Source organism: Pinus tabuliformis, chromosome 5_1 (genome assembly GCF_031772625.1).
Source record: "Pinus tabuliformis cultivar Carrire ecotype Pingquan chromosome 5_1, CPIR1, whole genome shotgun sequence".
In the NCBI taxonomy this organism is placed as follows: domain Eukaryota; kingdom Viridiplantae; phylum Streptophyta; class Pinopsida; order Pinales; family Pinaceae; genus Pinus; species Pinus tabuliformis.
Window position 1 is genome coordinate 274,299,215 of NC_142305.1, and position 15,329 is coordinate 274,314,543.

The 15,329-nt window shown below is 33.3% G+C and overlaps 1 non-coding gene across 1 annotated transcript; it reads left to right on the forward strand.

Moving 5' to 3' along the window:
* Positions 1 to 7,080: 7,080 nt before the first annotated feature.
* On the forward strand, positions 7,081 to 7,153 carry TRNAA-CGC (transfer RNA alanine (anticodon CGC)). Its single transcript has one exon. It is a non-coding gene; the product is annotated as a tRNA-Ala (tRNA).
* Positions 7,154 to 15,329: the final 8,176 nt, after the last annotated feature.

Consider the following 15,329-nt stretch of genomic DNA (forward strand, 5'->3'; position numbering starts at 1 on the left):
TATGCTATTAGGAAAGATGAACCACCGGCACTCACTAATACCAGCACTACAACAGGCATCACGCTTTATGAACGATGGGAGAGATCTAATCAACTAAGCATGATGTTCATTAAGACTAAAATTTCAGCTGGTATTCGTGGTTCCGTTGATCAGCATGAAAAGGTCCGAGACTTGCTAAAGGCCATTGATGATCAATTCGTCACTTCAGATAAGGCACTAGCAAGCACCCTAATCATGAAGTTCTCATCCCTAAGGCTCACTAGTGTGAAAGGTGTGCACAAGCACATCATGCAGATGAGGGACATTGTGGCTCAATTGAAGAAACTCGAGGTTGAAATATCATAGTCTTTCCTGGTGCACTACATCCTGAACACCCTTCCGCACCAATACAGACCTTTCAAAATTTCATACAACACACATAAGGATAAATGGTCAATTAATGAACTCATGACCATGTGTGTTCAAGAGGAAGAGAGACTGGTGATGGAACTGGGAGAAAGTGCAATGTTGTCAACGCGTGGAAAGGGAAAATATCAAGCTAATCGGAAAGGGAAAGGTAAAGTACCTCCCCAAGCTGATATCAAGAAGGATTCCAAGTGTTTCTTCTGTAAAAAGAAGGGACACATGAAGAAGGAATGTGCAAAATTTCAGAAATGGCTTGCGGATAAAGGTAATTTAATCTTGTTTGTTTGTTATGAATCTAATATGGTTAACGTCAATATTAACACATGGTGGATTGATTCTGGATCAACAATTCACATTTCAAATTCCTTGCAGGGTTTGCAAAACCTAAGGAAGCCAGTGGGAAGTGAGCAAAGCATCTTATCAGGAAACAAGATGGGCTTGCATGTGGAAGCTATAGGAACATGTTATTTAACTTTAAGTAGTGGCTTTGTTTTAGAATTAGAAAAGACCTTTTATGTTCCAAGTTTTTCTAGAAACTTGATTTCAGTTTCAAGGCTTGTACCTTTTGGATATTTTTTTAACTTTTCAAAAAAATCCTTCAGCCTATTTTATAAATCTAATTATGTTGGGAATGGTATTTTGTCTAATGGTCTTTACTGCATTAATTTACAAAAAAATGTTACTTACGATTCAATGCATGTTCACACTTGCACTAAAAGATGTGTTATTAATGAAGATTCCTCTAAATTATGGCACCGGAGACTAGGTCATATCTCCATAGAAAGAATTAAAAGATTGGTAAATGAAGGGGTACTTAATACTCTGGATTTTACTGATTTTGAGACTTGTGTGGACTGCATAAAGGGAAAGCAGACCAACAAGTCAGGGAAAGGTGCCAATAGGAGTTCAGACATATTAGAGATCATACATACTGATATATGTAGTCCAGACATGGACTCACATGGTCAGAGATACTTCATCTCTTTTATAGATGATTACTCACGATATATGTATCTCTACATGCTTCATAAAAAGAGCGAAGCATTAGATGCCTTTAAGATCTTTAAGGCTGAAGTAGAGAAACAATGCGGCAAACAAATTAAGATCGTGAGATCAGATAGAGGTGGAGAATATTATGGTAGATACACAGAAGATGGACAAGCACCTGGGCCATTTGCTAAATTTCTTCAAGAGCATGGGATTGTTGCCCAATACACCATGCCTGGTTCACCCGACCAGAATGGTGTAGCAGAAAGAAGAAACTGAACATTATTGGACATGGTGCGGAGTATGCTTATCAGCTCCAATCTTCCTAAATCCTTGTGGACTGAAGAACTTAAGACGATAGTGTATATATTAAACCGAGTTCCAACCAAGGCTGTTCCTAAAACACCATTTGAATTATGGAAAGGTTGGAAACCGAGTTTGCGACATATGCACGTTTGGGGATGCCCGTCTGAAGTGAGAATATATAATCCACAAGAGAAGAAGCTGGACCCAAGGACCATTAGTGGGTATTTCATTGGATATGCTGAAAGGTCTAAAGGTTACAGATTTTATTGTCCATCTCACAGCACTAGGATTGTGGAATCAAGAAATGAAAAGTTTCTTGAAAATGACTTGATCAGTGGGAGCGATCAAACCAGGAACATAGTTTCTGAGAAGGATCATTCAGAATCTCAACCTTCCACCTCAAGTCATGGATTGGTTATTGTTCATAGCACCCCTCAAGTACAAACTGGTGTTGAACAACCAATTGTTGAAGTTCCACAAGTTGCTGACGACATTCCAGTAGATCAGGTAGTTCAAGAGTTGCCAAGAACTTTTGAACAACAAGTTGAACCACATACTTCTCAGGAAGATGATGGTACAACATTAAGAAGATCTACTAGACCAAAGAGATCAGCAATTCCTGATGATTATGTTGTGTATCTACAAGAATCTGACTACAACATTGGAGCCGAAAATGATCCCGAGTCCTTTTCACAAGCCATGAGTTGCAAAGAATCAGAACTATGGTACAATGCCATGAAGGAAGAGATGGATTCTATAAAGAGTAACGAAGTCTGGGATCTTGTTGAGTTGCCTAAAGGTGCAAAAGCCATTGGATGTAAATGGGTCTTTAAGACAAAGAAAGACTCATTGGGCAACATTGAGAGATACAAGGCAAGACTTGTTGCTAAGGGATTCACTCAGAAAGAAGGAATCGACTACACGGAGACTTTCTCTCCTGTATCTAAGAAAGATTCCTTGCGCGTTATTATGGCATTAGTAGCCCATTTTGACTTGGAGTTGCAACAAATGGATGTGAAAACGACTTTTCTCAATGGAGATATAGAGGAGGAGGTTCACATGAAACAACCTGAAGGATTCCCCTCTAGTGATGGTGAGCAATTGGTTTGCAAGCTCAAGAAGTCATTATACGGTTTAAAACAAGCATCCCGCCAATGGTATTTGAAATTCCATAATGTAATTTCTTCTTTCGGTTTTGTAGAAAACATTATGGATCAATGTATATACCTGAAAGTTAGTGGGAGTAAAATTTGTTTTCTTGTTTTATATGTGGATGACATTTTGCTAGCAACCAATGATAAGGGTTTGTTACATGAGGTGAAACAATTCCTCTCTAAAATTTTTGATATGAAGGATATGGGTGAGGCATCTTATGTCATTGGCATTAAGATCCATAGAGACAGATTTCGAGGCATCTTGGGTCTGTCTCAGGAAACCTATATTAATAAAATTTTAGAGAGATTTCGGATGAAGGATTGTTCACCAAGTGTAGCTCCTATTGTGAAGGGTGATAGGTTCAATTTGAACCAATGCACGAAGAACGACTTTGAAAGGGAACAAATGAAGAACATTCCATATGCTTTTGCTGTCGGAAGCCTAATGTATGCTCAGGTCTGCACAAGACCTGACATTGCATTTGTTGTGGGAATGTTGGGACGATATCAGAGTGATCCAGGTTTAGACCACTGGAGAGTTGCGAAGAAAGTAATGAGGTACCTTCAAGGAACCAAAGACTACATGCTTATGTATAGACAGGCGGACAATTTGGAAGTAATTGGCTACTCAGATTCTGACTTTGTTGGATGTGTTGATTCACGCAAATCAACATGAGGATACATTTTTATGATGACTGGTGGAGCTGTATCATGGAGGAGTGTCAAGCATACCTTGATTGCCACTTCCACTATGGAAGCCGAGTTCGTCTCCTATTTTGAGGCTACTTTACATGGTGTATGGCTTAAGAGTTTCATTTCTGGGCTTAGAATTATGGATTCTATCTCTAAGCCATTGAGAATATATTGCGACAATTCAGCTGCTGTTTTTATGGCTAAAAACAACAAAAGTGGGAGTTGAAATAGACACACCGACATTAAGTATTTAGCTATAAGGGAACGTGTTAAAGAAAAGAAAGTGGTTATTGAGCACGTCAGCACTGAGTTGATGATCGCTGATCCTTTGACTAAAGGCATGCCATCGTTTAAATTCAAGGATCATGTAATGAATATGGGACTTGGTTCCATTATGTATTTTCTCATTGTATGGACAATGTTATCTTAATGAAATTCTTAATTATTGTGATTTTTTTCTCATATTTATGTGCACCTTAATTTGATTTGAGAAAACTCATTTGTGTAGGACCAGGAATAAACATAAGGTTTATTCATTAAGAAATTGTTGCCACATAAATTATAATAAGAATAAATACATAGTAATACATGGAAGATAATACTCGTCATTAGAGGACTTATCGCCATGATTCATGTATCTATTACTTAATACAGATTATCAATGGGTTTTAAGATGAGACATTAAGTTTGGAAGTATGGACCAAGTGGGAGAATGTTAAGCTCCATTAAGTTTTTCCCAACTGCTGCCTACAATTACGGAAGTGAACTGCAGTCATTTCCTTAATTTCTGGAAACCAACTGCAGTAATTTCCTTAAATTACGGAAATCAACTACAGTTAATTAATTTCTTGTTGGGAGCTTCTGAAGTGGTCCATTACTCCATCTGGAGTTGTCTACCATGATCTGTGGAACACCTGACACATAGCCAACAGAAGCTTGATGGAAGCTTGGCTATATATTTTTCTGTTTGGTCCCCAAGCTTGCATCTCAATCCCCTTCAGTTTTACACCATCAAGTTGAGAGAGCAAAGCTTGGAAGTGCCATACGGATGAAGGTTTTTGTGTGAATTTGGTAAATCTAAGGGCTTTATAGTTTTTACTCTATTTTTATCCTCGCCTCTTCAACTTTAACGTGGAGCGCCTAGTATCGAACTATTTTGGCAGCTACATAATCCGTGGGAAATCCCGATGACACTGTTTACTGCAGTTTCTTCTTGATTTCTGTGTAGTGTTTAATCTTCCGCTGGAGTTACCAGACGAATGAAGGCGCAATCAGTACATTTATGCACCTCATCCAAGTATTGGTGCTTGAAACGTCTTAGCCTACAACAGTTTTAGTCCAGTTGTTGAGGTGGCTCTCAATCAAGTTGCTGGTTAAGGCCACATACACAGCATTCCAGCGAGGACGAATTAATTCACTCAATGAAATTTATCAATGTTTAACCAGAACTTGTGCATAGAAAGGTTGTTTGGTCTCAAGCATACTTGTTGACATCTGAATCGGGTTTTAATCAGTCAAGAGGGCTGTATTCTTTGTTAAGAATTGGAGAAACAGTGACAGAGTGCATCAATGGTTGGAGGTATTTTCCCTGGGCATTAAAGTTTTATTTTTAGATTCTTTTAAGTATTCAATTGCGCATATTAAAGAATCTTTGCTTATCTCACATTACCGTCTTTCTTTTTCCCCTATACCATCTTTAATGTTGAACTGTGATCAATTGCAATGGCTCTTATCTTATGACCACGTGGCTCCAAAATATTTAGCTACAATTGTTATTGCCCCATTTGCAAATACTTGAAACTTCAACAAACAATGGATACATCCCACAGAAACATATGGTTCAGTCAAAATATTATCCAAATCTTATAGATTTCTTGTTCACAAAAGTTTGATATGGTTACAAATATTTCAATGAAGATGGTATTTCAGATAAAAGATGTCAAGAACTACTCAAGAATGAATCATAATTGACATGTACATTTATGGTGAAAATAAATACAACTGTAAGCCAAAGAACTAAAAACCTTGTCCTCAGGAGTGACCCGGGCCATGATTTTCCAATTCCAAGTACTCCTCAAGGGGATGGGCATCAAGAGCATCAAGGTAGATAACGTTGTCTTCTCAAGACAATAACCATATCAACTCTATCAGATTGTATGGATGTAGGCACCCATTAATGAGTGGGGTTGTATATGCCCATTGTTGGATTTAAGCAAGTACATTATCCAGTCGTGGGCATATACAACCCCCGCGCTTTAATGGGTCAATAGCACTGTAAATATTGGTTGCCATGAAAATTTATGAGGATAATTTACAAATTTGCTACATGAGAAACATGACTAGTAGCTTGGTAAGCTTAGTATACTAGGAAAAGGAACTATGGGAACCTAAAGCAACAATATAAATCAAGAAGTATTCCATGTTTTTGGAATACATCAAAAGATGTACGTTGGCCCCTATCACCTTGCCCAAAACATTCACTTGAGAGTATTAGCCCAAGTGGCCAATCCCTTACTATAAAAGTTTTCTTAAGCATGCTCACTTGTCCTTAAAATTACCTTTTGCAATAGCTTGTACACACCTTATTACTGATACAGCTTTACTATTTCTGGGATTACAGATATGTATCCAAACTGATGATCTTCATAGAGTTACCTTGTGATGCCTGTTCTCACAAGATCAGCGTATGCCGGTCAATAATAATAGTAAAATTGTTTATTAATCTTTGAGAGAGTAAAAAATGGTAATAGATAAGGGTGTTTAGTGACCTTAACTTCTCCTTTAAAACAATTCATGGGTATAGAGCAATCTTCAAGACCATGTTGTTTTAAGATAAATTGGGAATTGAACTTAAGGTTAAACCATTAAACTAATAAGGCCAGGCTAATCATTCCACATTTTGGTTTCTTTTATTGGAATTGGGTGAGTAAATTTCCTAGCAATTGTGTTTTTACATTTAAAATATATTTTTAATCTATAAATGAATTTCGCTTTTCGAGAAATTAGAATCTCCGAAGATTTAATCGGAAATTTACAATAAATGAATTTCGCTTTTCGAGAAATTAGAATCACCGAAGATTTAATCGGAAATTTACAATTCCAAGAAATATAAAATTGATAAAAATATATTTAAAAATATAAAATAAAAACATCAAAATATATCGAAGAAACTTTTAGAAATAAAAACATCAAAGTATATTGAAGAAAAAAAAAAAAAGTTTAATCGTTAGATTGCTCTAATAAAAGTAGCTCATTGAAACCATTTGGTATCCCTATGTCTGAGGTCTGGGATTAATTTTTTGAGCGTATCTGAGAGTAATGAAACCACATGTAAATTATTCGAACACTTTTTATGGATATCCAACGCACCAGCAAACCCTCTCCTATTTTGTATAGGATTGTAATTAATTGATCTGCTGCCCAATTATTTTTGCGGTCATGATTTTATTCAACTCAAAAGATTATTTGACCGCCTGCAAGATAACTGTTTGCCCCAAATACAAATATTACTTTAATCTCCGTGTAACCGTTACTTGGGGATGTAGCTCATATGGTAGAGCGCTCGCTTCGCATGCGAGAGGCACGGGGTTCGATTCCCCGCATCTCCATTTCTTGCGTGCAATCTGATTTTACCGACAGCTGTCCGAGGTTCACTCAATCGCGGACTTTGCTTCTCTCAAACAAAATCTCATTTATTTAGTAAGGTTGGAAACAATGTTTTCAGACATAAATTTCTATCACCATTTATTATATTCAGCAATAAATTTAGCGAGTTTGGAAACAATGTTTTCAAAAATAAATTTATATCACCATTTATTATATTCGGCAATATTGGAAACAATGTTTAAAAAAAAAATAAAAATAAAAATTATATGACCATTTACTATATTCAGCAATAAATTTATATCACTATTTATACTTGCGGTAGTTTTTTTTGCCTTGAAAGTTATAGAAATTCTGGTCATACTCTGAGAAAATTTCGTAGGAATTTTTGTAAGTGTTTTTTTGCCTTGAAAGTTATGGAAATTCTGGTCATACTCTGAGAAAATTTCGTAGGAATTTTTGTAAACCTAAATTATAGATGTTAAACTTCAAAATTTTAGGTGCTCTAGAGGTTTTGATGGTGTTGAATCCATTTCCCCCATCAAAAACACACGATTCAAACATTGCCTCTACAAGACTTTTTGAAATTTTTTTACCTAGATTCCAGTGACTTTTAGCCATCCGGCCTATTCCTCCACCTCTTCCTCCACTTCCATAAACGACTCCTTTATACTTTGCTTCCTTCAAACAAAATCTTATTTAATATATCCATTCAAATTTAATATAGTTAGCATATTATTATTATATTCATCCAGATAAATTTATATCATTTATTATATTCAACAAAATTTGCAAATAATGTTTTAAAAATAAATTTCTTGAATTGAGGCTTCTGTGATCCATAACATTTTAAGAAGAGTTTCAGCGTAAATCACATGAAGAAAACATTTGTCGACGCGTTTCGAACCAACAAGTGTGGTTCATCATCAGGGCAAGTTGAGGAGTCAGATCATAGCTGCGAGTTAAACAGGGAGAGCAGATCTTCCAAACAGCTAAGTGCGATGAGCGAAGACTAGGATGATGGCGGAATCTCTGCATCTTTTCAGAAAAGCTAGATCTGACTTCAACTTCGAAACCTGCAAGCGTGCCCGTTCAAAATGATGAACTTTAGATGCAATGGCTTTTCCATGCAGGGAATCAACTATTGAATTGAGGCTTCTGTGATCCATAACATTTTAAGAAGAGTTTCAATGTAAATCACATGCAGAAAACCTTTGTCGACGCGTTTCGAACCAGCAAGTGTGGTTCATCATCAGGACAAGTTGAGGAGTCAGATCATAGCAGCGAGTTAAATAGGGAGAGTAGATCTTCCAAACGGCTAAGTGCGATAAGCGAAGACTGGGATGATGACGAAATCTATGCATCTTTTCAGAACAGCTAGATCTGACTTCAACTTCGAAACCTGCAAGCGTGCCCGTTCAAAATAATGAACTTCAGATGCAATGGCTTTTCCATGCAGGGAATCAATTATTGAATTGAGGCTTCTGTGATCCATAACATTTTAAGAAGAGTTTCAGCGTAAATCACATGCAGAAAACCATTGTCGACGCGTTTCGAACCAGCGAGTGTGGTTCATCATCAGGACAAGTTGAGGAGTTAGATCATAGCTGCGAGTTAAATAGGGAGAGCAGATCTTCTAAACGGCTAAGTGCGATGAGCAAAGACCGGGATGATGGCGATTATATCAGTTAATATATTCAGCTAGATTTGGAAATAATGTTCTTAAAAATATTCTTTTGACTTTTTTTTTAAATTTAAAATTATTATTTTTAAACATAAAATTGTAACATTAGTTACATTAAACATTTTGGCGTTTGGTTTTTTTAAATTTTAGATCTTTCATATTTGTAAAAGAAAGACATATAAAATGTTGATGTTGATATAGGATATATCAAATTGATTTACAATGATTTATGTTAATAATAATAATAATAATAATAATAATATCTATTTTTAAGGTCACAGTGAAGCCAGACACCAAATTGGTGTATGAGACCCCCTTGTTTGTGGGACAAGGGACCCACCTCCGCGCATTGATTTGACTGCTAAGTCTACGAATGCATACATACTCTACCCCCTCTGGTATTGAACCTGTGACCTCTTAGGAAGAAACACATGCTCTTAACCATTAGGCCCACTCAAGATGTCTATATACTATATAGAGTTCTAACACAATTGTAGTGTTACTAATTTCATTAAACATTTTGTTCTCTCGTTTTATTAAAATTTGAAATCTTCCATATTTATACAAAAAAGACATGTATAAAGGCTTAATGTTGGTATAGGATATATCAACTTGCTCTACAATTATTTAGGTTAAACCACTAAGAATATGTTTATATACTATGTGGAGAGTTCTAACACTCGGGATGCTCGTGGAATAGTCATGATAATTTGGAATTGGAAATCTCCCCTTGCTAAACATTTTCCTATACCACCATAAATTGTGCTATCTTGGGCTCTATCATTAGAGAATGGTAAGTTTTTGTTGAGTTTCTTTCATTTTTCTTCGCTACACTATGTTTGTCGAGTGTTGCAATCTAGATCGAAGTACCACTAGAAATCCACATCCAACATTTAATAATATACATGCTTGACTATAGAATGGACTATTGGAAGTTCACTCTATAAAATTTCTTATGGGGAAGTGGGTTATAGTTGCAAAGTTCATCGAGTCATTTGAACAACCTGCATTAAAGAGAAATATAGAGGATTAGTATAATTTTGCAATTATTATCATGAATGTGATGTATCCATGATTGAGAAGTACGTCTTACTGTTTTTTCTTCGTATCTGTGTTTACATGCATTTGTTTTTTTATGTGTTTCAAGTTGAATTACTACAAATTTAGGAAAATACAAATTGAAATGATATCCCTGCATAAGACTCCCAGGAAATAATAATTTGTTCATAGGCTCTTGTCCAGAGTTCTTTTCGACACTGCTACAACATTTTTTATCCTATCATCCATGGGTATCCTCAATATTCTTAGACCTTGTCTAAATCTTCCGCTTCACTATCTTCTAATCTAATGTGTTGTACCTTACATAATTGTAAATTTTTTCTCTAAAATCTGAACTTTATAAGATTCTAGTGCATCTATTGAAATTTCTATTTTTCCCTTACAAAGATACAATGAAACATTCTAAATTTTCAGAGATCCTAATGATGTGTTGAAACTCTTTTTTAAAACATTTTTCAACATATAGTCTATTTTGCCTCCATTTCAATCTATTATATTTCATCTCGAGAGTATTCTTCTAATCCAAGTGTGTGGATATTAAATCTTCATACATATATCTATCGAACATGTCATACATTGTCAAAACAACAACATCTACATATGTAAACAAAGCAAACCCACATCTAATATGGCATACATTGTTAAAACAACAACATCTACATATGTAAACAAAGCAAATCCACATCTAATATCATCACCATATATCATATACCGACAAAAACTCAAAACCAAATCACTTAACCAATATTATAACATTTTTTCATTGAAAAAAAATATATTTAAAATATAAATAATAAATAATAATAATAATAATATAAACTTTTCAATCCATTTATATTAAAATAAAATTATATTCAAAAACCAATTTAACAAAACAACAATTCTACCTTTTTAAATTGCAAATTAAATGGTAAAATTATTTCCACGTCACATAAAGTCTTTGAGCATAATTGATATAATAATTAAAGATGATAAGTTGAAAACAAAACGCTTATTTAAAACAAGTGCAATATGCAGCGTTGTTACTTAGTACCTACCTCTTATGCAAAAAGTAATTGATAGCAGAAGTTATTGTATCTAAGATAAACAAAATTCCCCTCATTCCCATGCATAAAGATCTTAATTTTTTTTAATTATTAAAACTTGTGATTTGCAAGGTTCCATTTTGTAGGCAACATTATAATAGTTTAGATCTTATTCAACTTTTGAATTTAGGTTTCTACTTCAGAATATTAAAACAAAAAGAATTGCCAAAGTTTTTTAAGGAGATTTTTATAGTTGAATTCACAAAGTTAAGATTCAAAAGTGTTTAGTTAAAACAATGAAATTTCTATTTTACATTAAAATCATTTATAACAAAAATTTCCACAACAAATGAAATCAATTGGCTTTTGTTTACTCTCTATATTCTTAAATAACTAATGCATCTATAAATGCTTATAAGTATTTATCTTGCATTATTTGACAACTTTATATTTCAAGGCATTGTATGACGCCTACACAAGTTGTCCATAAAACCATCGAACTATTAAAAGTAGGTAAAAATGTCCGAAAGAAAAACATTTAATATCATAAAATCAAGCTAACTATTAAAAGTAGCTAAAAATGTTTGAAAGTAAAACATTATATAATATTAAAGGATCACATAATTAATTATGAAAAGGCATGTTGACTTAGGGGCATACCAAAGAGCTAAAGATTTATAATGGAGGGGACATTAGTTTTTTTTTATCAATACATTATATTCTTTTGAAATATGTTGTTAGTAAAGGAATAGTTAAGTTTTGGACATTTTATATCTTTATGAAAAAAACAATAGGAAAATATTTATAATTGTTGTGAGAGTTTAAATTATTAATAGATTAGATATGCAATAAATGTAAAATTGAGACTATAATATCAGTTCCAACTAGAAATCAATTTATGAAGATTGTATTAATGTAGGAAGGGACTCAAATGCAGCAATAGTTTAGAGAAAGAACTTAGATTGCATTTTCAAAAATATCTCTATATGGATATAGGAAGTGAGAAAATATCATAAATGTGTTTGTTGGATTTTTTTGTATTTGTTGCAATAATATTGGAGTTCTAGTAGTAAGGATTAAAAAAGATTTTGTTAAAGATGTACCATTATAATTTATGAATATTTTATTTAAGTAATGACATAATAATTAATAGTTTTAGATGTTTTTCTTATATTAAGTAGATTAAATATCCCAATATTATATATAAAGGTGAATCTATATATAAAGTGATTTCACATTTAATATATGAGTTTAAAAAAATCATAAAATAAAAATGTGATTGTTAAAATTTTTCAAAAATTTGAGTAAATTTTGTTTTCATTTTTAGAAGTTACACATTAATTAAAAGTCAAATATGAGTTGACACACTTACCTAGACATAAAATATTCATAAATATTGAGATTTGATTCGAAGTGTGTATTGTTTTTCATAAATATCGAGATTTGAGATGTGTATTATTATGACACTTGGTGGCATATAGATTTTATTTTTCATAAATAAATATTTTTTTAGATATTGAAATTTCATGTGTGTACTATTATGACACTTGGTAGCATATATAATTTTTTTTTTTTAAATAAATTTAATTTTTGACAAATTCTATTTATAACCCATAAAATTAGTCATTTTATCTATATGAACTAATAAGAAAATAGAAATTCAAATTTCAATTTTATTTTTTTTAATTTTCAAAATATTTAGTTAAATAGTTATTTTTTTCATAACTTTATAGTAAACTAAATTTAAAATCTTCAAAACTAATTAAAAATCAAACCATTTTGACTACAAAATAATTACAATATAACTTTTTCAAAATATTTAGTTTAATAGTTATTTTTTCAAAACTTCTTAAAAAAATTTAAAATAGTCTAAACTACTTGAAAATCAAACCATTTTAACTATAAAATAATTTCTGCCATAAACAAATATAATAATCAATACATATAATTTTTGACAAATTCTATTTATAACCCATAAAATTAGTCATTTTATCTATATGAACTAATAAGAAAATAGAAATTCAAATTTCAATTTTTTTTTTTTAATTTTCAAAATATTTAGTTTAATAGTTATTTTTTTCATAACTTTATAGTAAACTAAATTTAAAATCTTCAAAACTAATTAAAAATCAAACCATTTTGACTACAAAATAATTACAATATAACTTTTTCAAAATATTTAGTTTAATAGTTATTTTTTCAAAACTTCTTAAAAAAATTTAAAATAGTCTAAACTAGAAAATCAAACCATTTTAACTATAAAATAATTTCTGCCATAAACAAATATAATAATCAATACATATAATTTTTGACAAATTCTATTTATAACCCATAAAATTAGTCATTTTATCTATATGAACTAATAAGAAAATAGAAATTCAAATTTCAATTTTTTTTTTTTTAATTTTCAAAATATTTAGTTTAATAGTTATTTTTTTCAAAACTTTATAGTAAACTAAATTTAAAATCTTCAAAACTAATTAAAAATCAAACCATTTTGACTATAAATAATTACAATATAATTTTTTCAAAATATTTAGTTTAATAGTTATTTTTTCAAAATTTTATAAAAAAAAATTAAAATAGTCTAAACTAATTGAAAATCAAACCATTTTAACTATAAAGTAATTATTTCCATAAACAAATATAATAATCAATACAACCATATAAATATTCACTATAATCAATACAACCATATATATATTCACTTTCCCAGGCATAATCAATAGACAATATATATTCACTTTCCTAGACATAATCAATAAACAATATATATATATTCACTTTCCCACGCATGGATGTATTTTGTATAGGAGTAGTCTAACAAGGCGGAGGAATTGCCTGATTTCTGTCGCCGCCCAGAAAAACGTTTGGCTCCGGCCTTCGGCAATTCCTCCACCCTCCGCCACACTTCGCTAGCTTCGCTACCTTCGCCACCGTTCCACATTAATTGCCAATGGGATCTTGTTTGACAGATTTTCAGAGTCCGCCAGATTCTATGATTGTTTCCTTTTGAGTTTGGACCAAACCGCGCGCTCTGCGGCTCCCCTCACCAGGTCGACTCGGTGTAGAAACTCCATCCCCGCTCTGCAGCTCACCAATTGCCTCCGCGCAGAAACTCCATCCCGCGCTCTGCAGCTCACCACCATTGACTCATCACCAGGCGACAGACAGGCAGCAAACCAAGCTCCCCATCACCAGGCGACAGATAGAGGCAGGTTCATTCATCTGGTTCATTTTTCTGCCCTTTTTCGTTGTGTGCATGTATGATCGAGGAACAGGGTCTTACTCTTTTGCTTAATTCCTAGTGGATTGTTGTTGTTGTCTCAGCTTCACGACTTCCATCATTAAAACGATTTTGTCCCTTCTAAGCCCTTCAATTTCTCCTAGCATACTGTCCAACCTCAATGCAGGCTCCCATGCCCTACTGCTAGTCCTGTTGGTGATGATGATGAACATTATCACACTGAGGTACCAAATTGTTCAACATAACATCTCTGCAATAAAATCACTGAACCCCAGAAGCTAAATACTAATTCAATAATTAATTGTGTGGAGGTGTTCATAGGAAAATGATCCGTCGGGGGTCTAAAACTAACATTTGGAATTAGGTAACTTGATGATTTACATCGATTTCCTTTCAAGCAAGATCTAAAGCCATGTCGAATGGTATGGTCTGTTGATTCGAAAAATCTTATCATCTGTGTGTTTTATTATATATAACTTGTCGTTTCCATGGGTCAAGGAAAATCCATCATGCTGTTGAACTATCAATTTTATGTAAGCAAGTCAATGTGGTAGGATATGCAAACACTGGGGACGAGGCGAAAGCACTCGGTTATTTTGTCCGAATGCTAAGGGCAGGGATGAGGCCGGACCAGATCAATTTTGAAAATATTCTAAATTGCATGTTTTCTTTTATCAAATCCAGAAACTATTGAGGAGGATAATGCCCTACTTGATGGACATGATTAAAAGTAGACAAAATATTCTACCAAAATATTTGAGCAAGTCTTTTGTTTCCTATGCAGTGCTTGTGGCTTTATTTCCTAACAGAAAGGCTTATTTTCATAGCTGTCACTTTCACATAGGTGCGACCAAACATGGTTTATCAAATATCTAGTGATTCTTGTAGTTTGATTTATTGCCACTACCTGGAAAACTATATTATTAGAAGATTTTTACTGCAGACCTAGAGCACAACACATTTTGGGGGTTACCATCAGTCACATGACCTGGACTAGGGAAATGACTGGGCAAAGCCAAAGAGCAAGAGTTTGAATCTGTCAGGCCAGGATAGGTAACTCCATGATGGTCTTTTCATTAATGTGCAATCAGATATATACAATGGTGCAACCCTTTGTTTCATTTTCAAAGGGTCCCTTCATCTTTGCATTCTCCTACTTTATTTAT